At 38.3% G+C, this 24,813-nt stretch overlaps 1 long non-coding RNA gene across 1 annotated transcript; it reads left to right on the forward strand.

Annotated features, from left to right (window-relative positions):
- Positions 1-812: 812 nt before the first annotated feature.
- On the forward strand, positions 813-17,166 carry LOC146544748 (uncharacterized). The gene is made up of 5 exons (XR_014882565.1): positions 813-965; positions 2,627-2,789; positions 6,700-6,790; positions 12,674-12,786; positions 16,889-17,166. It is a non-coding gene; the product is annotated as an uncharacterized LOC146544748 (long non-coding RNA).
- Positions 17,167-24,813: the final 7,647 nt, after the last annotated feature.

Below are 24,813 nucleotides of genomic sequence, written 5' to 3' on the forward strand. Positions count from 1 at the left end.
CTGTTACTTTCTGAAAGACTACTCATCATGGATTGAAACAACTACACTACGCTGTACTCATGCAAGGGAAGCTAGACTGTATTTATCGATATAATACAGATACAATATAGTGATTTCACAAAGTTTAATTGTAAATAAGGCAGCGACTTAACAAGATTAGAGATGTCTGGATACACTTGATTATTAACTGTACAGAGGGCAGAGTACATACACTCATGTAGGTGACCCTCTTGTTGAGGTGCAAGGTTGAGAGTGGACCCTCGTGGTTCCAAGACACCCTGAACCACTAAGGTAAGGAGCCTAGGTGTGGGTGAATCCAATCCTAGTCCCAGAACTGGTCTGTAGTTTATGGCTAAGGGATTATACGTGCACAGTCGATCTAAGATATAATCTTTGCAAAGCTAACAAAGTCTAAAACTAACTGTTAGTCACTTACTGAGGATTTGTGTTGGCAAGATATCATGCCATAAAGGTGTAAGGGATCTCTGTACAGGTGTAACCTCGAGAGGCTTGCTGGCTCAAGCAGATATCCTGTTATGCAGCCAGCTGCCATGCAAGACAGCTCCAGGGGCTCTTGGGCTGCTCACTATTAATGGAGTAAGATGACTGACTCATAGTCATAAGGTTGCTTTTTAGACTCATGCTCAACTGGTCCTCAGTTGTTGAACCAGGTGTCTGCTATCAGTTCTTTCAGCTCTCCAGTCTGAGACAGATTTATAGTCGTTAATCTGTTCTAGCCGGAGTGTTATGAGTACTGTTGCTCACTGTCTTCCTGTGCAAGGCCTTCTGTGCAAAGCCAGGCCAAAGGAGGAAGCTGAGAGAAAGAAAGAAGGGGAGGAGCACATTATCACACTACTTCTTTCTGCAGAGAAGTGGACCTGTGATGGGAGCAAAGCATCTTGGTACTCTGGCGCAGAGGAGACTGAAAGTATGCACAGAGGAGGAGCAGAGTTGCAAAACTGGAGGTAAATAATTTGTAGTAAGGCATATAATAACTTTATGTTACATTATATATGAATAGAATATTAGATATCAGAACATTGCAGGAAACTGGGAACAAGCTACGAGAGAGAAATAGTAAATAGATTTTTGCGAGTTTGATTCTCTAGATAGGCTCACTGATCAGAGGAATGCCAGAAAATCTCCCTTCTGCTACACTCTATGTCTGCATTATAATATCTGGAAAAATTTGGAAAGAGTAAGATGAGAAAAGAATCTGTAAAAAATACAGTAGAACTGCTGTGAGGAAAGAAGAGCTCCTACAAAAATAACAGAGACTCTGTGTTTTTGTTATTGCTGTGGGGATGCATTGTTTTCTGTTTTTGTTTTTGTTTGATTTTTTTTGACAATAGAAGACATACCATAGAAAATTCTGTCATCTTTGGTTTGGCTTTAATACTCTGTTTAGCAACACAGAAATCTCTGGGGTTTGCTGAGCTATAATTTCCCTGTATGGAATTTGACAAGGAAATTGGATGCAATTTTACATGGATAAGAAGCCATACTGAACAACAGGCAATATCCTTCATCTAAGTACCCCATCAGAAAAATAAAGGAAAGCAAGTATATTCTAGCAGATAAAGTGGATAAAACTGTTTCAGGTTAACAATTGTACACCTATTAAAGAAGCTCTTGGGGAGATTTTCTAAACCATGATGATTTAATTGGCACCAGACTTAACACTGGCTTTGGAAAATACCTGAGAGACATAGAGTGCTGTACAGGAGTGAAATCCATAACTAGAAAGGAAGGAGATTCCTCACATGAACTTCTTAAGTAGCCATGAGCTCTGTAGGAAACAATGGAGCTATACAGAACAACTCCAGGTATCGCTGTTTGTACTTCATATTTAAGTACGACGCTAACACGTAACGTTAATCTTAAGGCTTCTTGTTTTAACAGAACCATAGATCCAAGAAAAATAACATTTATTTATTTATTTATATTTATTTTTGTAGTTGCGGTGGGAAGAGACTGAATGCAAGACGTAATAATTGTAATGCAGGATGTTCAGCACTCAGAATGTCATCTAGCCACTAGTCATCTAGTCACTGGTCATCTTGTCTAGAAATATCACTTAATATTCCACATTTTGCATGAGATAGGCAAAACTTGAGAAAATGTATGGGTGGTCCTATTAAAATACAAAAGCTATCATTTATTCACTGTGATGCTTTAATAAGTACACAAATGCACCACATATTGTGGGCCAGGACTGAAGGAGTACATTTATTTCTGAGAATAAAGGAGAAAATAAATATAGTAAGAGACTGAAAGATCAGCTAACTGGCAAAATCAAGTTCTTAAAAATGTCACTTTGTGAACATAGTTGTTTTTTTGCTGTTGAAATCCCAAAATTACTTCATTTTTCCTTAAAGCTTTACTAATGTATTTCATACATATCACAATTGGGTGATACATATTTTATATGTATATATATCTATATACATATAACTGCACCATATTCAATTCAGTCTGCTGATGAATTACTTTGCTGGTAAATTTGCTCTATAATAGCTTTGTATTTATGTAGATAGTTTTTTTTCTCTTTTATTTCTGACTTTATTGACTTTATTTCTGACTTTTTGAAACATCAAGGAAATCCTCTCCCCTCTCTTCACCACAGCACATTTTCTTCTTTAAACTTCCACTGGGTGGCATTGCTTCTCCCATGTAACAACCCAGTAAATGTGATTCTCCTCCAAACTCTGTGATTCTCCGGTAAACTTGGAACTTACAGCTTCTCTGCCTCTTGGACAACTGTTGTTGTTGCACTGGTGGCATAGATGGTAAGAGAATGTTCTCTCTGGAGTATGCTTCTTCTGTCTATTTATGGCAGTCTAAAACAGTCTCTGACTTAAGTTTTTCCAGGCTATTCTCAATAGAATTGCTAAGTACCTTTCTTCTGTTTTCTCCTTTTCTATCCCAGGCATCTGAAGAAACCAGCATATTTGTCACAAATTGTCTTGTATTTTACAGAGCCTTTTATTGAGAAGGCAGGATTAATGAAAACAGCAACAAAGAAATAATGGAGGAAAAAATATCCAAGAACTATACTGTACAAGGACCACGCAGCAGACATTTCAGTCTCTTTCTAATAGCTCCAGTATACTGGCATCCAAAGCTGCTACTGAACACAATAAAAGAAGCTTGCATCCACGTTGGAAGAAATCTCAAAGGAGTACAGACTTTAATTGCCTCCTCCCTCCCCCCAAAAAGGAAAGAAGGAAGGAGAAGGAAGGAAGGAAGGAAGGAAGGAAGGAAGGAAGGAAGGAAGGAAGGAAGAAGGAAGGAAGGAAGGAAGGAAGGAAGGAAGAAGGAAGGAAGGAAGGAAGGAAGGAAGAAGAAGGAAGGAAGGAAGGAAAGAAGAAGAAAGAAAGAAAGAAAGAAAGAAAGAAAGAAAGAGAAAGAAAGAAAGAAAGAAAGAAAGAAAGAAAGAAAGAAAGAAAAAAAGGAAAGAAAGGAAAGAAAGGAAAGAAAGGAAGAAAGAAAGAATATGCACAAAAGATAAATTGAACTGATGGGGGTAGGAAGTATCTCCAGTCTGTAGAATTTGAAACTGAAGCCTGTAAATGTACTTGCTTTTGTGAATATTCCTACACTCATTGTTAAACAGTGATACTATATCCCTAACTTTTTACGGAATAACTTGGAAATCTTCTTGACGTAATGTTCCTGCTCAAGTACAGAAGTGCTGGTGAGAAGGAACTGAAATTTCTAAGTCCTCTGTTAGCTTTGGTCAGCATGTGTTGTCATGGGACACAGAATCCTAGACCTCTTCTACAGCCACCAATTGCCTAATGTTAAAGTGTCAAATGTTCTTCTATATTTGCCAGTGAAAACTAGTGAAATAATACTTGTGCACAACTAGGAATATGATATTTCCTGCTTTTTTTCCAGGTCTGTGGATGTATGACTTGCCAAATTATTTTATATACAAGAAGACAATTTTTGGCATGTAGGGTGACAACTATCATCTTATTGCTAATTATTAATTATTAATTTCTCCATACTTTCTGATTCTTAGTGGTTAGTTCCTCCCATAATATATCTCCACTGTCTTACCCAGATCTAATATAAGAACAACTGTCTAGTTCTCAAAAATAAAAGAGAATTAAATATTCAGGCAATGGAAAAAATAACTGCTTCATTACATACAGCATCATCCAGCTTGAAAATCAGAAGGAGCTCAATTTTAATTTGACTACACGCATTAACAGATGTGCTCATTCACTTGTGACCCTTTATGGTTCAAGGTGGTATTTTGGATAGGATGGGTAGAAGAGCAATGAACTTCTGTTAAATATTCTATCTCTGCACATATCTGCTTTGAAAATGAAGTACTCCATAAATGCTGCATGCTGCTGTTAGACAACCTTTTTATTACCAAATAATTGGTCTTTATCTAAAAACTTCTTAAGAAATACCGTATTTAGTGAATAACTGCTTTATCAATAGCCTGCAATTAAGCAGAAGATGTGTCATGATTTGCAGAAAAATATCATGATCTGCAAACAAATTTGACAAAACATGATTAGTTGCCTTGAGAGCAATTCAGATCTTATAAATGCTGACAAATGTCTCACCCTACATTTAGCTGGTTTAGGAAGATAACACATCTTTTTTAATGCATGGAGCCAAACTGTGAGGAAATAAGTATGCTGAGTTTCATTATGTGGATGGCAGCTTTAGGAAAAATACGAAAGCTTCATTCTGATTTCTGCAGCATTCAGTAGGAGCTGCAGGTGCTTAGCATTTTTAAAATTCTGACAACATTTGCTAAACATTTTCAGTGAATGAAATACTTAGAAATGTGGTAGTATTTCAGAGGATAGTAAACACTTATTATATCTTAGAACCCAGAAATTGAGGTGACACATAAAGAAAATGAAAAGCATTTATTCCAATCTTTATTAATGTATAATATTATAGTGGTGCAAGATTAGAAAATGGGATCATTCAATATATTCTACATGTACACATTAGTACAAAATGAAATACTTATTTTGTGGAATGTGCATCCAAAGAACATCCCAAGATTGGTATGTCTACAGGGTGAATTTTTCAAGTGACTGGATAATGTGTGGAGTAAAAAAGGCCTGCAGGTAGTTAATCTGATGTTAGGGAGATAAATCTTTGCTTCTCCCTTAAGTTCTAGAATTCAACTACTAACAAGAGAAACAAGTATGGTGAACAAATCGTTAGGTCTTGCAAAACACAGAAAACAGATTTTGCTTGCCGAATAGTTATCCTTCTTTAAAGCTAGGAAGTATAAATGTACATAGGTCATTCTGAAAGTAATGCCTCCTATTTATTTCCATGGAAACTACAACAACTACAAAGAGCACAATAGCACTATTGGACAGAACAAATTCTAAGCTACAAAACTCTATTTTTCAATAGTCACCATCATTACTTATGTATTTTTGTGACCAGAAATGATACTATCCAGGAAATTGTCCTCTTCAGCCTCATGTTCAGTGGGTCCTGACAAACTGACATATGGTGTTTCTGTTCTTGTATGAGAACTTGTGGGATCCACCTGGCTCAAACTTTGGAATATTCCAGCACTGGCACCATTGTTTCTAACACATTGAAGCTGCTATTCAGCTCCGTATACAGTTCCCTGGTTGTAAACTGACTCAAGTGGATTAGCTGATCAAGATGCTCTTCATGTTGTGGTGTCGCAGTTGCACATGGTGGTCTGGAACATGGCTTATCTTTCAGACCATTGTCACCACTGCTGAAACACATCCCCACCACTTCACTGTGCTCACATCCACTATTTGCTCTCCATAAATGTTCAGCAACAGTCTATGACTGTCAATGAGTGCAATTTTTTCCAAAGAGAGGAATTCAATTCCACACAACTGCTCTGTACGCACTTCTGTGTCAGACATCATTTTGTCAGACTACCCACTGCTGCTATCTGTCACACGGCAACAAAATGAAATGGACTACTGATGGGAAGGTTCAGCCTCTACTGTCTTACCACCAACATCTGCCTCTGGTGTCACGGGCCAACATAATAAATTAGGATGCATTACTTTCAGAGCAGGCTTCATATTCCATTTCAGGCCTTCATTTATGGGTCATATAAGAAAGCGGAGCAGGTAAAAGTGTGTGAATTGCACTGTGATACCTTGTCAACTGTGATATAAATGTGTATACACACTATTCTTTGTATCTCAGTATTACAATAACATATATTCACAAATCGCACTATGAGCCTTCAGTCCTTCTCTGTGAGAGTATTTGATGACTCAGCTATTAAAGTTGCAGGGTTTTTCTTTTTAGTATTTTTTTTTGCGCTTGCAATGGAACTAAACAGAATACTTAAGGATGATATTCAAAATTAGCTTTAGGGAAGTTTTGCCAAAGAAAAAAAGGAATCGAGTGTCTAAGCAGGCCTGGGTTTTATAATTTGAAAAACCTGTACTTTCTTGTCTTAGTTTTTTATCCACTGTCCCATGTATCTCAAGATCTTTATATACTTTTGTCTGGATTTGTTTCAAAGAGTGTGAATCTTCCAAGTGGATATGGTCATTCTCTAACATGGTGAATTTTTACTTGTATCAGATTTTGACAAGACTTTTTTCTGTTTGCCTGGATTACTATGATATTTTTTTCTAACATTTTAGTGTTGATGTCTTGCCAATATGTGTGGTACACATAATAAACTCTATTTTGTTTTTGCAGGATATTTCCTCTATAGCTGATCCTTCTATCTACTTAGCTTAAAATGAGAAAAACACTTCATTCATGACAACTCATCATAACTTCTGGGCAGGTCTGTGTTTTCAGAAGCTTTACCAAAAGTTTTGCTATCTTGTACAAATGTAATTGAAGAGCATGTCTGATGTCTGCCTGGACACAAGGGTGTCAACAGAGATGCTGGACGAGTGTGTTGATGGTCTTAAAGTTGAAAGATATCTTCTTCTCTCTCTTTTGTTTCTTCTTTTCACAAGGAACTACTTCTTGCATTTAACAGAGTTGCATGTTGACATCTCTCTGTCCACTAAAACTCAACTCCAACTGAAGTACAGATAGTTGTATTAAGCTATGTTTTAGTTCAAGTCAAAAACATTATCTGCTTAACGTTTTCCAATAATGTTTCTTTGGAATTTGAATGTCTGACTATGAAGTCCTTGTTCAGAAAACTCTTATAATCAATCTCTGAAGACATGACTCATGATTTAGTTTCATGGCAGCAATAAAAGAATGTTCCTTTTCATATCTTACATGCCAAGTAATAAAGTTTTTCTTTTCTGTAGTTGAATTATTTATCATTTTGCTCTGGCTCTTCTGAGTTTCAGATAATTATCTTGTCACTCTAGTTCTCATCAACTGTCTAACTGTAATATCTAGCAGTCTTCTCAGGAATCTGAAACACAACCAAGTCGTGCTATGGACACTCAGAACAATCTCTTTCCTGAAAAACTTTCCTACTATTCGACATGGGCTTCTTTGTTAAGTAGAGCTTCAGGAGTCATTTATCCCAAGTGCTACTACTGATGCCCAGTATGTAAGTCTAAAACTTTGATACAGGGAATGCCACAGTTTGCACTTAAGGGACAGGGTTTAGTGGGTTGTATTGGTGACAGGTGAATAGTTGGACTAGGTGATCTTGGAGATCTTTTCCAACCTTGGCGATTACATGATTCCATGACTTTATCAATAATGTTCTGTCCTGGGATGAATCCTTCACTGTGACATAGAAAATCCTTTTTTTTCCTATGAGTCTTTCCTAGAATATCTGGGACACTAATATCCAGGTACTGTTGTACAACTATCCTTAAGCTAGATAAGTTTCAGGATTTGGCTTAGCCAAATAATTGCATAGTTTTCTTTTATAGGCAGAATTTGATTCTTAAAAAAGTTTTTTCAATGCTAATTGTAGGGTGTTTTGGCATAATTAGAAGGTGTTGGCTTTTTAATTTAAATAGCTGTTATGCTGTAATCCGTATAAATAAAATGGGGGGGAGGAGGGAATATATTTACTTTCCTACTTTTCTTGCTAGAATCCAGAAAACTTTTGTGGAAACTGCGGAGAATAATTTTTAACAGCTGGTTCTCAATATGATGATTGAACTGTTGTTTAACAGTATTGAAATAAGTGGCTTATCTCAATAAACTAAGCAAACTGCTGCCTTATTTGGTAAACAGTCTTGAGTCTGTCAAAGCTAGAAATAGATACAACCCTTACAATAAATATTTAAGACTCCAGCAGAATTTCTAGTGATTTTAGTTTTATAATATGCTTGGAGTTTTTGTGCTGATTCTTTTGTTTAAAGAGCACTCACTTTATTTGCAAGCATAAGAGCTGTGGTGTGTCTTTTCTGATTGTTTGGTTTTTGTTGTTGTTTTGTTGTTTTTTTGTTGTTGTTGTTGTTGTTTGTTTGTTTGTTTTGTTAAAAGAAGTGAAAGACAATATCCCAAAAGAACTTTTCCCTGTCATTATATTAGCTTTTGCATTGACCTGTATTAGGCAAATTGCTTTAAAAAATGTTCTGAAATTCTTAGTACATTCTAAATGGTGAAAATCTGATCAAGTTCAGTATCTGAGTTTCCCTGAATCTGTGCCAGATAGATGCATGAACTGAATTGTTCCATTTAAAACTAGTCCCAAATAAACAACTGGCAACAGAATTTAGATTTAGTTGGGTAAGTAAGACAGCAAAACTACTTTAGAAAATCACCACAACTTCAATTTTCTAAGCTCCACTTATGTCTCATGTCTCACCAAAATGACATGTGAAAAAGGAGGAAAGGTAGGAATTGATGAAGAAAAAAGAAAGTTGGGAGTTTTTTACTCTCTAGTTTGGAATGTGGAATGAGGGAATGAGGAAATACCTGAGATGGAGAACCTTTGGTGTAAAGTGTATTTTAAAAGCAATCTCATGGCAAACCATCTCGAACTGTGTAGGTTTGGCCTTCATGGAGGTGGATAAGGACACTAGGTTGTGCCTTCCTAATCAGGATCTTCCTTCAAAAATAAGGGTTCTATTTTTTTTTTTAAATAAAAATTATTTCATTGTCAAAAAGATTTTTTTCAAAACAAAAATGTAAATAACCATCAGCCTTCCTTCCTCTCCATCAGAAGAGGGGTGGCCAGCAGTGATTTTCCCTCTCTACTCTGCCCTTGTGAGGCCCCATCTGGAGTACTGTGTCCAGGTCTGGAGCCCCCAGTACAAAAAAGACAGAGGGGTGTTGGAGAGGGTCCAGAGAACAGCCACAAAGATGATCAGGGGACTGGAGCACCTTTCCTATGAAGACAGGCTGAGGGAGCAGGGTCAACCTGAAGAAGAGAAGGCTGCAGGGTGACCTCATTGCAGCCTTTCAGTACCTAAAGGAAGCCTACAAACAGGAGGGGAATCAACTCTTTGAAACGACAGGACAAGGGGAAATTGTTTTAAGTTAAGGGAGGGAAGATTTAGGTTGGATATCAGGGGCAAGTTCTTTACTATGAGGGTGATGAGGTGCTGGAACAGGCTGTCCAGAGAGGTTCTGGATGCCCCATTCCTAGTGGGATGATGGCCAGATTGGATGGGGCCCTGGGAAGCCTGGTCTAGTATTAAATGTGAAAGTTGGTGGCCCTGCTTGTTGTGAGGGCGTTGGAGAGTCATGATCCTCAAGGTCCCTTCCAACCCAGGCCATTCTGTGATTCTGTGATACCATTTTGACATTTGAACTTAACATTACTTGAAATATTTTGGAATCCTATGAGAAAAAAAAAAGTCTTTTAAAATGTGAAGATTTTCATTATCCTTCATTACTGGTCTTTTACTTTCTTCTATCGTAACTATTTTTTGTCAGCATTGTTGCATTTTGTTTTTTTTTGTTTTTTTTTTTTCCTCTATGCATGCAGAGGTATGTTTTTTATATACACTAGCTAGACAAAACTTGTATTTGTAAACTCTTGTTAAAAGAAACATCTTTCAAAGAATAGTAAGACACTTGCCCTATTAGCAGCATAGCCATACTAGCATGGATCCATCCTTAATTAATAAATCTGGGTAGTTTTAACCAAACTGCTATTTGTCTGTAGTACTGTTAATCCACAACCAGAAAGACAACTCAATAAAATAAGAGGTGGTTCTGTGTTTGTGTTCATTCTTTTGTCACAAGTGCATATGAAGTTGACTTTTCTACATCTTGCTTTTGTAGATTACACATGCTGGTCTTTCCTAGATGGTGCAAGTCTTGGGTTTATTAGGATGTAGCTTTTACAAATATGAACTTCAGTGAAACATTAGTAATATTTTAAAGCTGGTCACAAAAATGGGCAATATTTAACACTCAGCCTTCAATTATTGAGTTTATCTGGGCATGGATTTCAACCATGCCCAGAAGTGATTTCATTAAGAGCCAACTTATTTCTGGCCATTCTAACTACCACAGTATTCAGATGAACTAAAGAGCTATGTGGATTTCAGCATTGCCATGGTTACAGATTTAGCCTCACTTTTCCTTGAGCTGGTTCTATGTGTAGTTGGAGACTAACACTGCAGAGGCAGATTTTATCAGATTTTATCATACCAATACTCCTTAACATCTTTATCAGTGACATAGATGATGGAATTGAGTGCACCCTCAGCAAGTTTGCTGATGGCACCAAGCTGAGCAGTGCAGTTGACACAGCAGAAGGATGCGATGTCGTCCAGAGGGACCTCGATAAACTCAAGTGGTGGGCCCTTGTGAACCTAATGAACCTAATGAGGTTCAACAACACCAAGTGCAAAGTTTCGCACTCGGGTTGAGGTAATCCCAGATATATATACAAACTGGGAAAAGAACTCCTTAAGAGTAGCCCTGCTGAGAAAGACTTAGGGGTCCTGGTTGAATAATAAGTTAATATAAGCCTCCAGTTTGTACTTGCAGCCCAGAAGGCCAACGGCATTTTGGGTTCCATCAGAAGAGGGGTAGCCAGCAGGGTGAGGGAAGTGATTGTCCCCCTCTACTCTGCCCTCGTGAGGTCCCAACTGGAGTACTGCATCCAAGTCTGGGGCCTCCAGCACAGGAAAGGTGTGGAGCTTTTGGAGAGGGTCCATAGGAGGGCCATGAAGATGAATCAGGAGCTGGAACACTTCTCCTATGAAGACAGGCTGAAAGAATTGAGCCTGTTCTGCCTGAATAAGAGGAGGTTGCTGGGAGAACTCACTGTGGCATTCCAGTATTTAAAGGGACTTTATAAACATGAGGGAAATCAACTTTTTACATTGGTAAATAGTGATATGACAAGAGGGAGTGGTTTTAAACTAAAGAAAGGGAGATTTATGTTAGAGCTAAATCTCTCATTTAGAGGAGGAAGTTTTTTACTGAGAGAGTGGTGAGGTGCTGGAATAAGTTGCCCAGAGGGGTTATGGATACCCAGTGCCTGGAGGTGTTTAAGGCCAGGTTGGATGGGGCCCTGGGCAATCTGATCTAGCATTTGATCTAGTGGCTGGCAGTTGGAACCTGATGATCCTTGAGGTCCCTTCCAGTCCAAGCTGTTCTATGATTCTATGAGTGCAGTTTGATTGCAGTGGGTTGTAATGAGTCAGTCTCAGCAACGATCTGCTGGAGTTATTCATATTCCTCTTGTCTGTGCTATTCTCTGACCTTTAAGTTCCCATAAAGCTTGTTTATTTACTCTCTATATCGTGTGAATTTTTCAGCAAGCCCTAGTCTGGGATTCTGCATAGAATAACAAATCTTCTGTGGTGTGCTGGATAGCACAAGGAACAGCCTGCAGTGTTGCTGTTCAACACCTACTTCCAAGTTCCAACATTAAGCAAGAATTAGCATGAAGATGTTCAGTTCAGGTTGAACCATTTCAATGCATAGCTACTCAGAGGCTTCTGCATCATGCTGTCCATAACTTCTCTCTTAGACACCATGTTTTCATGTACAGTTTTGTCTCTATAGTTGGAGACAGTGCAGCACATACGACTCTATATACTCAGAGGTTTTTGTATATGTCAGTACAAAATGTGCAAATTTGCAATTTCAGGAGTGTGTTTAACCATGCTGTAAACACTTACCATTTCCTATGTGAAGTAATGCAGTTGTTAAAAGAAAACACTGAACAAGCAAAAGGAGTTAACCTGATTCCACTGAGGGAGAATCTGCTTATGAGAAATCTCTACAACAGACTGAAATCTAGCTGCTGTTGGTTTATTTGCTGGAAGAAAACCAGACCATCATTTGCCCACTTCCCAGAAGTGTGTCTGTGTGTGTTCTCTTTTCTCTCTCGCTAATACTAGAGTTGCAATCTTGCAATAAGGCCCAACTGTTAAAAAGACTATCTCAAGGAAACCATCGTTACAGAAAATACTGACATCAGCCCAACTTCTCTGTTGTTGTACTTGTACTCCTACTGGTGCCACAAGAGTAAAGACTGGGTTGCTTCTTTCTTGGAACAAGAAATGCAGCAAGAATTGCTAAGCCTAGCTTTAATTCTTTGCTGGGTTATTTTGTTTACTTAAAACGTTCTTTGTCCCAACCTCTAATTACATGTATTCTGTGTAAATATAGATTAGAGAAAAAAATCTTTACGAACACTGAGTTCTCCAGGAATATGAAGATGATGGAAAATGCCTCATCCCACTTGTATTTGTGTGTTCCAAAAATAAAGCATGCCTCTGTTTACAAAAGAGATATTTACAATTGGTATTATTCCTTCATTCAATAGGAGAGGAAGCAACCACCAACCCTGCAACACTGTGAACTGGGTTACTAAAGGAAACATGAATTTGTGAATCTTTGTAATACTCATTACAGTAGTTGAGTACCCTGCATCAGCAGGTAAGTGCTGTCAGTTATGTCTTTGGACTGTTATGAATCCACTAAGAAAAAAAGAAAAATAACAACAAAAAGTAAACGGGGCTTGTATTCCCTTTATAATTTGTTCTGCTTCCTACTGGTAGAAAAGGTCAACGTTAAAGGATCATTGCTATAAATCTTTAGAACAGCCACTTTCTGCTCTAGTTGTGCTGTTTTTAGCTAGTTGTCACTGTCCATCATCTGGAACCTTTAGAGCTTCCTGCAAAACCGTGCAAGAGAATGCTCCCAGTCTGAAACCACTTTCACTGTTGGATGAATGGAGCTGGTCTACTTTGCCTGAGGTGATAAAAGATTATTTACTTCCCTGTATCAACAGGTTTAAGAAGATGGTGACAAATATTAGTGTAAAAATATTTTCATCACGGCTTCACAAAGCAGTTATCCCTCTGGTTAGTTTGATATAGTCTTTCCCCTTCATCCATGAAGACTGTGTTCCTAAAAAGTGCTGTGATTAATAAGTCAACGGATATCAAAGCATTTTTTTTCCCATAAGAATGACTGTTACAGATGGGAGATGCAAACACAGACTTAAGTACAATTTATATACATGAGGACGGTGTGGGTGCTGTGACAGGTGAAGAGGCAGAAGCAGGATTATGAGCTGGAGGAGATGTTGGATTTTGGACAGCTGAGATATTTCAGAGTGATCCGCCACACTGTTTAATACCCTGTTCTGCTAACTGTCATCATTATCCTGTTTTTCATCCTTCATTGTTGATAGGTAAATGAAACTCACTCAAGTTGGAGGAAGATAATGACAGTGATGAAGGATGCATTCAGATGTGGACTCTTAGTAGAGAAGATATATGAACCTGTTGAAGTGTGTCCAGAGGAGGGCCACAAAAACGATCCAAGGGAGGAAACACCTGCCCTACAAGGACAGGCTGAGAGTGCTGGCGCTGTTTTGTCTGGAGAATAGAAGGCTCTGGGGAGACCCAAGAGCAATGTTTCAGTATCTAAAGGGGGGCTATGAGAATGAAGGGGACTCTTTAGCAGGGTCTGTTGTGATAGGACAAGGGGAAAGGACTTCAAACTAAAAAATGAGTGATTAGACTGGATGTAAGAAAAATGTTCTTTATAGCAAGGGTAGTGAAGCACTGGAACAGGCTACCAAGAGAGACGGTGGACACCCCAACCCAGGAGGCACTCCAGGTCAGGTTGAACAGGGCTCTGAGCAACCTGATGTTGCTGCAAGTGTCCCTGTTCATTGCAGAAGTGTTGGACTAGACGACCCTTAAAGATCTCTTCCAATTCAAAAAATTCCATGATTCTATGAAAAACCAACCAGAAACAGGCAGCAAAAGGCAGAAAAGGTTTAGGTCAGGCTTTTGGCCTTGTGACGTGACAGAGTTTGATAGACATGTATGGTCCAAAAGAGCTCAGCCACACACATCAGCCCCCTGGAAAGCAGGCATCTCCTCCAGCTGATAAACCAGATGATTTTACTGCCTCCTTCTGAACAGTTATGCTTTCATCACTGTTGTCTTTCTCAGATGAATTAAGGTCGATAAATTATGAAGGATGGAAATGTTTAACGGTGGTTAGTAGGGAAAGCTGTTAAACGATTAGTGATGCTTTTGATGAGCAGCTTCTGTCTAGTTTAATGGCTCCATAACATAACCGTACTAAAGTTTATATCATGGAAGTCAGATTCTTTGTTCACTGACCATTAGCACAAGCTATTACATTGTCACATCATTACACAGTCCTAAGCTTTTTACTCAGCAGCACTCTTGCCTCATTTGGTGTAGCAGATAAAGGATGTTCACTCAATGAACAACAATTCAATACTGTTTCCCCTTGCTTACTCAGTGTGTGGCCTTCAAACTGATTTATTGCATATTGTTTTCAAGACAGAGCTATGAAGACTGTTAGGAATTTTCCTCACTAGGGTGCACACGCATGTCTCACAAAGGAAATTATTTTACTGTTGTTATAGACAAGGGGCTACACCACACAAGGATTACATTTGAAATTATCTGCTAGTTTTGGTTGCCTAATCTGAGGCATTTTGGATCTGGTTTGCTCAAAGTATTTGTAATGAATAGGCCTTTATATGATAAAATACAGATTTCATTGCTCTTACTGCAAGTGCTGATAGCTTTTGCAAGTAATAGCTTGAGTTCTCCAGCCAGGCACATAGAAAATAAGTAAGTATATATACTTCCAGTCATTTAAATGCTGTAATTCAATTCTTTACAGTGAAGTAGAATGAACTGAGATCTTTCTCTCCCAGCATCTCCATATCTTAACTTACCATCGTTGCTAGATGCAAAAGGTGTGAACAAACTTGAGGGCTTACAAGAGAATTAATGGGAAAAAGAGGAAGGATGTCACAGAACAGTGACCAAAAAAGCACCAAAAAAGCTCTCATTCAACCTATTTTTTTTCACTGATAGTGCTTGCTGGGTTACCTTCTGAGGGAGACAGAAGTCCCTATATGTTGCACTGAGCTGCTATTTCCAGAGGTTTACTGCTTGCCTGAGGCCTATACTGGGACACTGTGGAGACCTTGCTGAGTAATCTTGATTTGAACTACTGTACTTTGCCTCTCATCCACACCTGCATGGACACGAATGATACTGTTCTCCTAGTGCAGTCATTGAGCAGATTACTGCAGTCCTCTCAGGGGCAAGAGTGAAGAGTACGGAGCTCCAGGTAGTGTTTTCCTCAGCCTTCTTGTCAAAAGAATTATAGATTCATAAAATTAGCAAGGCTGAAAGACCTTCAAGATCATCCAGTTTAACCATCTACCTACCACCAATACTTCCTCACTAAAACATGTCCCTTAGTACAACAGCTACATGTTTCTTGAGCTCCTCCAGGGACAGTGACTCCAACACCTCCCTCCCTGGGCAGCCCATTCCAATGCCTGACCATTCTTTTGGAGAACTTTTTCCAGGTGTTCAACCTGAATCTCCCCAGGTGCAACTTGAGGCCATAATACTCTGTGAATACTCTTGGATGTGTGGAAATGCTGCTCATTATTTGTGTGACCAATGTTATTAGAAGGGTTTTGACCCTATGACTATAGGATTCTGAAGAACGAGAACTGCCAAGGAAAGATAGGGTCCACTTCAAATTGTGGAGAAAGAGCTTATTTGCCAACAGACCTGCTAACCTTGTGATGTGGGCTTTAAACAGGGTTTAAGAATCATTTCTTCAGAAATGATATGGGGATCCCGGGAAGCATGAGCCCTCCAGTGTACCCTTGCAGTGGTGAAGGCTTTCTGTATACTGACCTGTGATAGCAAGAGCATGTCCAGTAGACTGAAGAAGTTGATTATTCCCCTCTATTTGGTACTGGTGAGACTACATCTGGAGAACTGGGCCCATTTTAGGGCCTCTCAAAAGATATGCCAAGAAACTGCAGAAAGTCTAGAAGAGAGTCACTGAGATGTTTAGGAAGATGGCACATTTTGTTATGAGAGACTGGAGGAACTGAGTTTGTTTGGTTTGCAAGAGAGAAGGCAGAGGGGACTGTAACTGCCTCTAGTTAGAACTAATTATATGTTGGAGAGAAAGATGGAGCCAAATTCAGACTTCGTGGAGGCACACAGTAAAAGCACAAGAAGCAAATGCCATAAGCTGCAAGAAGTAAAATTAGTTACATGAGAGTAGTTGGGTAATATGGAGAGAGGCTGTAACATCTCCATCCCTGGATAACTCTAGCAACAAGGCTCTGAGCCTGAGCTAACTTAGAGGTTATTGTGTTGTTAGCAGGTGATTGACTTCAAGAGCTCTCATTCAACCTATTTTTTTCACCTCTATTATCTACTGAGATTACCATTTACTTAAAAATTATCTTCTTGTCATTACAGAGCACACTCTTCTGCTACATAAATCACATTTCAGTGTTGCTCTGAGGCTAGAGACAACGTCCTACTATTTGATATTGCACTATGAGTGTTTATCTGGCTCATTTTTTTGCCAGGGATCATAGAGGAATATTGTAGTAGAACTAGAGCTGCCATATCACCTAATGCAGTTATTCACACTGAACAGCAGATAATGGCAAAGACACTGTGCGTACATTTACATCTGTCTCATTCTCTCTTTGCAGGTCACTACAATGGTAATAAATCACTGAAACAATGTGATTCCTATAATTGCTTTCACTTTTTGTGTTGAATGGACATCTTTCATCAGAAATAGCCTGAGCAAAGATATTCTTGCCCCGCAAATGAGTCTGCGGAGAGATGTACATGTTTGCAGTTTTTCCTTCAATCACAAAGTAAGGATCATCAGCTAATTCGGGCAAAAAGTTTCTGGGTCAATATGAATGTGGGTACTATTGTCTGAAAGGAGGATTTATCTCATGCAATAAAGACAAAAATAAATTGATGAGTCGTGGGACTTTTGACTGAGCAAGTAAGGGTTACTTGCAGTCTTTGCCAAAGCCATTATTTACTATTGTTGCAACATCAGAGGAGCAGTTACCAGGAATTAGTGCCAGTTTGGTTCTATGCAAGGCAATGCTCACGGTTCTCAACATGTCTCACTGGATTCTGCAGAATCTGTGAGCACAATCACTGGTGGTAACTAACTTTTTTGCCAAGGTAGGAAGAAATTGCAAGGCAGTGAGGATTCACTTAGAGATTGTGCAGTCCAAGTAGTAATTAGGTTCAGTGCAGAAAGATATCCAAGATATAACTTTTTATTAGTCTTACACAGTACGGCACAAGTTCGCTGTTTTGATCCAGAATTGGCTGGTGGGGCCCTGTTCTATTGTACAGCTACCTTCAGATTCAGTGGAAACGGAGAACAGAGAAGGTTCTCTGTCAGAAAGTATCTTGATAGCCCAAAAAGTTGTTTTAATTTGGTCAGTTTAACTTAGATGCCTCTCTACTCTTCCAAATATAGCAGTTAGCATTGTGACTCTATAAAGCCATGTATAAGGTTTTATGAGGAAAACATGAAAACAAAATACAATTTTGAACAGTCTTTTATTATGGTGTGGCCTACTTAACAAAAATAATTAAGAATAACATATAAAATTAATCAAAAGTTATTTTACAAGCGTTACATTTGTAATTCTCAAGGATTTTTATCTCAAGGATAAAAAGCATCTGTCTGTCCTAAAATATCAATAAGCACTTGTGGCAATAACAATGTTGGGATTCCTAATCCTGCACGTATAACATGGCTTGTGATTTTAAAAACAGTGCACATGATTGGCAAACTAGATATCACACCATAAATACAGGAACAAAAGGGAACTTTTATGACAGGCAGTTGAAGAAGCTGACAGTTCTGAAAATCATTAACGTGCAAATACATATTCAAAGAAAAACCATGAGAGTACTGTATTGATTTTGTGTATGTGATGGATGCACAGGTGAAGATTTACTCAGAATGAGGGATTCTAGCTTTCCATTAGCAATTACTATGTAGTAAAATGTTGTGATTTACAGTTGTGTAGACTATGTGCACTACAACTTCCTGAGCTTAAAAGGCTTAAAAACCAGCTAGAAACAAATAATTTTCAGGTGCATATAAAGAGCCATTATGGAATGAGATGGTTTTTCATAGCTATAGGCCTTCAGTAAAAAGTCTTAAGGTCATTTCTTTGCAAAACTCACACATTATTAGATCTGTTTTGGCTCCATCTAGAGATTCATTTACAAATTGACAGCAGTGCAGTCATCCACTGTATCCATGTGGGCTCTGTATAAGAGACCAAAAAAATTCAGTATTTAGACCTATTTTGCTTAGATTGCTGTCAGATAAAAACACACACATGGCCTTTGGATCCCAGAAAACATGCATACTTAAAAGGAACTCTTTATATTTAAGTGAACTTTAAGAAAGAGTAAAACTTTCTGCAGTTTATAGGCTGCCATGAGCTTTGAAACATAGGTACTCAGCAGTGACCAAAAGCGTAGATCACCAGAACTGCATTTCACTCATGAAGGCTCCAGATGTTGGAGCTGGGGCTATTTAATCTTCCCATCCAAAGCCTCGGGATGAAATTCTACTGTTAATTTCATGTAACTAGTAGTACTGCTGGGTCTTGATATAGGCACAATGCTTTGAAATTAAACAGTTTCAACATACTGCAGCAATTCAGTATTCTTTTTGTGGCCTTCAGCTATACGTAGCACTGTACAGGAGTGTTACCAGGAAGAACATTTACACAGTATGTTATTGCAGAGGAGTGAATTTGCCATAGCGGTCAGTATCATGAGCTTTGGCATCTTCATAGGATCCTGATGGTCATAAAGAGATCCTTATATGGTACAGCAGTGCTGTAAGTAAACTTGTAGCAGTTCTGTACTTCAAGAGAAGACATTGCAGATGTTTAAGCAATAGGAGGCCCTGTGCGTCAAAGCCGAACTCTAACCCATAGAATAATCTATAGAGGCAGATTTTTAGTTTACAGCAGGATCCTCAGTACAACATTCTTCCAAGAAAGTATGAGTATAGTTTTAGAGAAAAATCTGCGTGTTTAACTCTGGTCTTGGTTTGCTACTCCAAAAGAAAACCAACCTTATTACTAATCTAGATTACTTGTATGATGGAGAATCAATGGACATGTTAAAAAAAAAAAACAAAAAACAACAACAACAACAAAAAAACAGTATGTTAAAGGGAAATGACTGCATTCCTTTTGCTTTTTTTTTTTTCCCCCACTCCTCCAGTTTTATATAACCAAGCAGCAAAAGCTGTAAAAAAATAAACCAATTAAAATAAAAAAATAAAACCAATTAAATTAAAAAAAATATCAAGTAGTGACCTGAGGCCTTCCTCCGTTCAATACAGCTAAGGAGAGCAGACCTAGAATGGAGTATTCCAAGGATGCTGCCCCTCTGCTGTTCCAGCCCAACCCTCACTGCAGGTGAAAATTTCCCTGACTTGGATCTGTCTCTGGATCCAGTTCTTATTTGAAAATAGGTACCTGCATTGGTATTTAACTGGGTACATGTACCTACATGCTTAATCCTAAAGTACGAGAGCCAAAAGTGTCACCTAAATTCTCCTACTGTGCTTGTTCCAAATAACGAACATTTTGGCAGGGCAAAGAATCTCAGTCTAAGTTTGCTTAACATTCACAATACAAATCTATAGACCAAAGTATACTCAAGCCATTAAGTTAACTTATACCATATGTAATGCTGAGGTCAAAAGAAAGCATTGCTATTATCCAGAAATACTCACTTTTCTAACAAGTATACGTCATTTTTGCCGTAGGCAGACAGATGTGAAATTGAACCCTCAATCACAAAATATTATTTTGTATATATAGAAAACTTCTTCACAGGTAAGTACACTGCTCCAATCTGTTAAGAAGAGCAGTTACCATCTGTCCAAGTACTTTTGAAAACCTAACCTAGTTTTATGTTTGAGAAAAATAAATCTGGGACAGCATTCTGGACAGTCCCCACTCCACCTACAAAGACAGTTGAGCTGGGCAGCTGTGGGAAGATAGGAAGCAATCACATCTTTATAACGCTAGATTTTGAGGTTTAACTCCCTTCATTTGTGACTGTAGTGACCAGGCATCAGAGTCCTCCCTGGCCCTAGTACACCAGCTGGCACAAATCCCTTCATTGGCCTTCAACAGCTACCTGTTCCCTAGCAGCACACAGAAGCTTAATTCTGTAATTCCAGGCTGTAGATTCCACTCCTGCTCTTTTAGGATGAGTCCTGGCTCACCTACTAGCTTGCCATGTAAACCATGGCAAATTGTGTTTTCCACTTAGGCTTTTCTCTTAGCAGAAAGAAGACAGTAGTACTGATATCTGATAATTACTTCAAAGTCTGCTAAGAAAAGTGCTGACATACAAAGGCCTTAGCAATGGAAGCTGTAGAACAGTAGTTCATTTCAGACATACAGTGATTGTAATCCAAAAGAGGAGAAACAAACAGCTTGACAGCAGGAAGCCAGATGTCAGGCAGACAGGCAGCAGGCAGACAGGCTAGAAGAAAGTTAACTCAGTCCTTCCAGGTATTGGAAACGAGCTAGCCTGAAGAACTATTCAAAATGTGTGCCTCTAGAGTCATTCACTTCTTCCTACATTTTTAATTATATACGGTAAGGAAAACAAAATAAATAAAAAGAATAAATGAGGTTTTCTTTTTGTTTTAGACTTTTCGTCTACCAAGTTTCACGCCCTCAAAACAATTACTTGAGAGCAGCAGTTTCAGAGGTAGTAATGAGAAATAAAACAGCAAAGATCATGCAGGAGCCCCCCAAAACACCAGACTCCAATCTAACAAAGTGATCATTAGAACTAAATCACAGCAATAATAAAAGCAATGCTACCTACCAGTTAACACTGTGCTGAAGTCAGAGATAACACCTCCTCATCTTCAACACTTTTGATTATAAATAAATGCAACATTTACATCCTAGATCCTCTAGTCTTCTAGAGTAAACAGTCTAGTGCTCTGTACTACCAAATAATTGATTTAATTTCTTCTTAACACCTTACTAGCACTTCCTATGCCTAACCCAAAACAACTGTACCCTTGCCCATTATTTATGCTGATTTTCAATTCTTCTGGCTTCTCTTACAAAGGGAGGATATATCAATAGACTGTTTATATAAAAGAAAAGCTTACCACAATTTTCCTTCTTTCTTTCACCAAAAGATATTTCAGTATTAGAAGATATTAGCAAAATACAAGATTATAAAATATTATTTAAAAAAAAAGCCAGTATTACAATTTACACTTGATTTTACACATTTAACATTTAGATGTGTCCTACAGTTCAGTTATATTAAACAACGCCTGTCAAAAGACAGTAGAAGAATAAGAATCCACCTGTTTTTCAAATTAAAATTAAAAAATTAAGGAATCTTTGTGTGGAAAAGTGTTTCTGGGCATCTCTATTCTTAGTATCCACAATTCATAAACTTAGTACTTGATTTTTCAGACTACTTGGTCATGAGAAACACTGCTTAAGAGCCTGCTTACATCAAAACTTGTCTTTAAGCACCATGAAGATACTTTTGGGATCCCAGATTCTCATAGTCTGGTGTGGTACAAAAGCTTTTAGAAAATAAACAAGAATGCCAAGGAGAGTACAAACTCCATAAAAGAAACAATCAATCAATTTAAACATCACTAATGAAAAAAGAAATTCCTACCGCAACCTACTGAATGAAACTAGTTTCGCAGAATATATTTTCTAGGATCTGGGAGACTGAAGTTTTGTTCCCTTTTAAGCTTAACTCTTTTCAGATCTCTGTTCTCTCTGTAGTTTTCAAACCTAAGCTAAAAATCCAGATCTTCTCACTGCCATAGACTTGCATGTAACTTCAATAAGGAGCAGCGCAGAGATTTTCTCACTTGTAATTCTGTGGACATTACTCTGAAAATTGGGAGATGGAAGGAATGTATTGAACAAAACACACACATCCAGCTTCCAAGGTGTAAGACAGTTACTGCACAATGCAGACTCCATCCTCCTTCCTTACTGGAGACTCAGAACTGATTGTGAGCCCTGACAATTCTCTAAAAATAATAAAAAAATAAAATAAAATCGGTCCCAGTCTTCCAGTGAGATCTGCAAGATCTGCATGGTCAACAGGCGGAATCAACAAAACTCGTTAAAGATAGGCAAAAGCCTACCATTGTTTTCCTGAGTACTACGTCCTGCTAAGACACAACTGGGTGACTTCCCACTGTGTGTGCTGCCTAATTCCAAATCCCTTCTAAGCACATACTATCCACTGCTGTAGTTCTCAACTCCACTGTGAGTTGCAGTTATCTGGAAGCAAGAGCCTAACTTCTGTCCTTTGAGTACCTTAAGAGCTTGCAATAGTAACTTTGACTAAGAGAGGCTCTTACTCAGAGGCTGTTTTAAGGGGAGAAAAAAAAGAAACAAACCTTGATTTTTAGAAATAACGACCACTAACAAAGGACCTGGCGTTCTACTGGTTAAGTGTTCCAGCGGCTAATTATCTGTTATTAAAAATGTTTAATTTGAAGCCAAATTTTATCTGGCCTCAAATTCAAGACATTTCATCGTATTATAACTCTGCTAGATCAAATAATTATTTTATCAAACTATTTTTCTCCATGGAGGAAATTAGAGGTAGATACTCATTTTGTAACCACGTCTGTATTTAAACTGAATAAATTAAGCTCTCTTAATACTATAAAGCATGTTCTTGATTCTTGGCATGAGAACTGGATACTGCATTTGGCACTAGCATCAGCACTACTGGAACAAAAGTAATATTACCTCCCCCATACCATTTGATATTCCCTTTTTAAAGCATCCAAAAGTTGCATTTGGCCAAGTGGGAGCGTATGTTCAGCTGACTATCCATCATGTCTCCTAACTTTCTCTCAAAACGCTGATGCCTGCGATGGGCTCTCATTCAGTTTCCAGATGTATGACTTTACACTTAGTGATAGTGAAGTGGGCTGTAGGAGCTGGACACCAGCAAAGGAATACCAATCAACTGTAAAGCCTATAAACCTTAGCATGCCTGAAAACTTTATAAGCAAGTTGTTAGTGTTTCAGAAGTCTCCTGTTGCTGTTCCAATGGCTATTAGGTAAAGCTTCTGGCTTCAGTTCTGAGAGGGAAAAAAAAAAAAAAAAAAAAAAGGAAGATGATGGCCATTCCAAAAGAGGATAAGAGTTCACAGAAATTTTATTCCAGAACGTGTCGAGAGTCTGGCAGTTGTAAACAGTGAGAAAGTAACATGTTTACAAGAACCCAAACTTTATCATAAAGGATTTACATTTTTTATTGCTTAGGGACCAAGTGATTTTCTTCAGCATCTACATTTAACTCATATTACTTTGTAAATGCTCCAAGATGTATTATTCATACATTGTGTAAACAGATCATGCCTCATTTCCAGTACAAATTCTGATCTTAACTATCCAACCACAAGCTTCTTCTATAATTGCATACTATGAAACATGCCTGGCGAGCAATATTAAAATCCTTAAATTTGTGCTAGCAGAAGGGATGACCAACCCCTGAATCTTATTGCTTATCTATGCAGCCTTAAGCTAAGAGAATCAAGTCTGTGACATGACAAGCTGAGAACTGAGGTTTCCCATGATTCTAATAGCATACGTGTAATTTCCACGGGAAGACAGTTTTCTCTTCGTCCAACATCTTCATGACAATGCTTTCTCACTGCAAATCAGACTGCATATCACATTAAAAAGATGTTTAAAAAACAAAGTACTTCAATGGTTTTCAATTCACTCACCTAGAAATCCACTTATTTACCCCTAATATTTATTTAATTGCACTGAAAATCCAAGGAACTGATACAATCCAATTTAGTACAGTGATCAGCTTAACTGGACAGAGATGGTGTTACTTTCACTTTTGTCACAACAGACTGCGTTAATGCATTTTGGACCTCCAAAGTCACAGCAGGGGAACCGTCAGGCATCTTCAGGTTTCATAATTTAGTTTGTTCAACCTGTAAACACTGTTACCAATAGACACTCAGCCCTTTCAGCAATTTCTTCCTAGTGATTATTGAAAGCACTCAACTTTTTCCAGTGAAGCCACTACCTTCACTTGCTGAGCCATTTACAAAGATGTAACAAAATTAGCCTTTGACGAGCCTTAACAATCTGGCACTCCTGCTACAAGCTTTTGGAAAAAAAAAATGGAAAAAAAAGTCAGCACCAGTAATTTTTAAATCAACATCCTTCGTTAGTGCAATACAGTGCCACAGCTCACCCTGAGAAAAACATTCAGACAGAACAGATGCAATCTGTTCATCTATTGGACTAAATGTCTCAGCAGGCTAAGATCCTTCAGTTAGCATAGAATGGCTTGGGTTTGAAAAGATCTTCAAGACCATGTAGTTCCAACCCCCTGCTATAGACAGGCACACCTCCCTCTAAACCAGGCTGCTCAAAGCCCCATCCAGCCTGGCCTTCAACGTCTCCATGGAGGGGGCATCCATAATGTCAGCTTGAATACAAGTTCCATTCAAGAGTCCTGCAATTTTAACAGTCTCTCTCTAAGATTGTTAGTCCTACACATCAGCAACAAT

This window comes from Meleagris gallopavo, chromosome 3 (assembly GCF_905368555.1).
Source record: "Meleagris gallopavo chromosome 3, MGAL_WU_HG_1.1, whole genome shotgun sequence".
Taxonomy (NCBI): domain Eukaryota; kingdom Metazoa; phylum Chordata; class Aves; order Galliformes; family Phasianidae; genus Meleagris; species Meleagris gallopavo.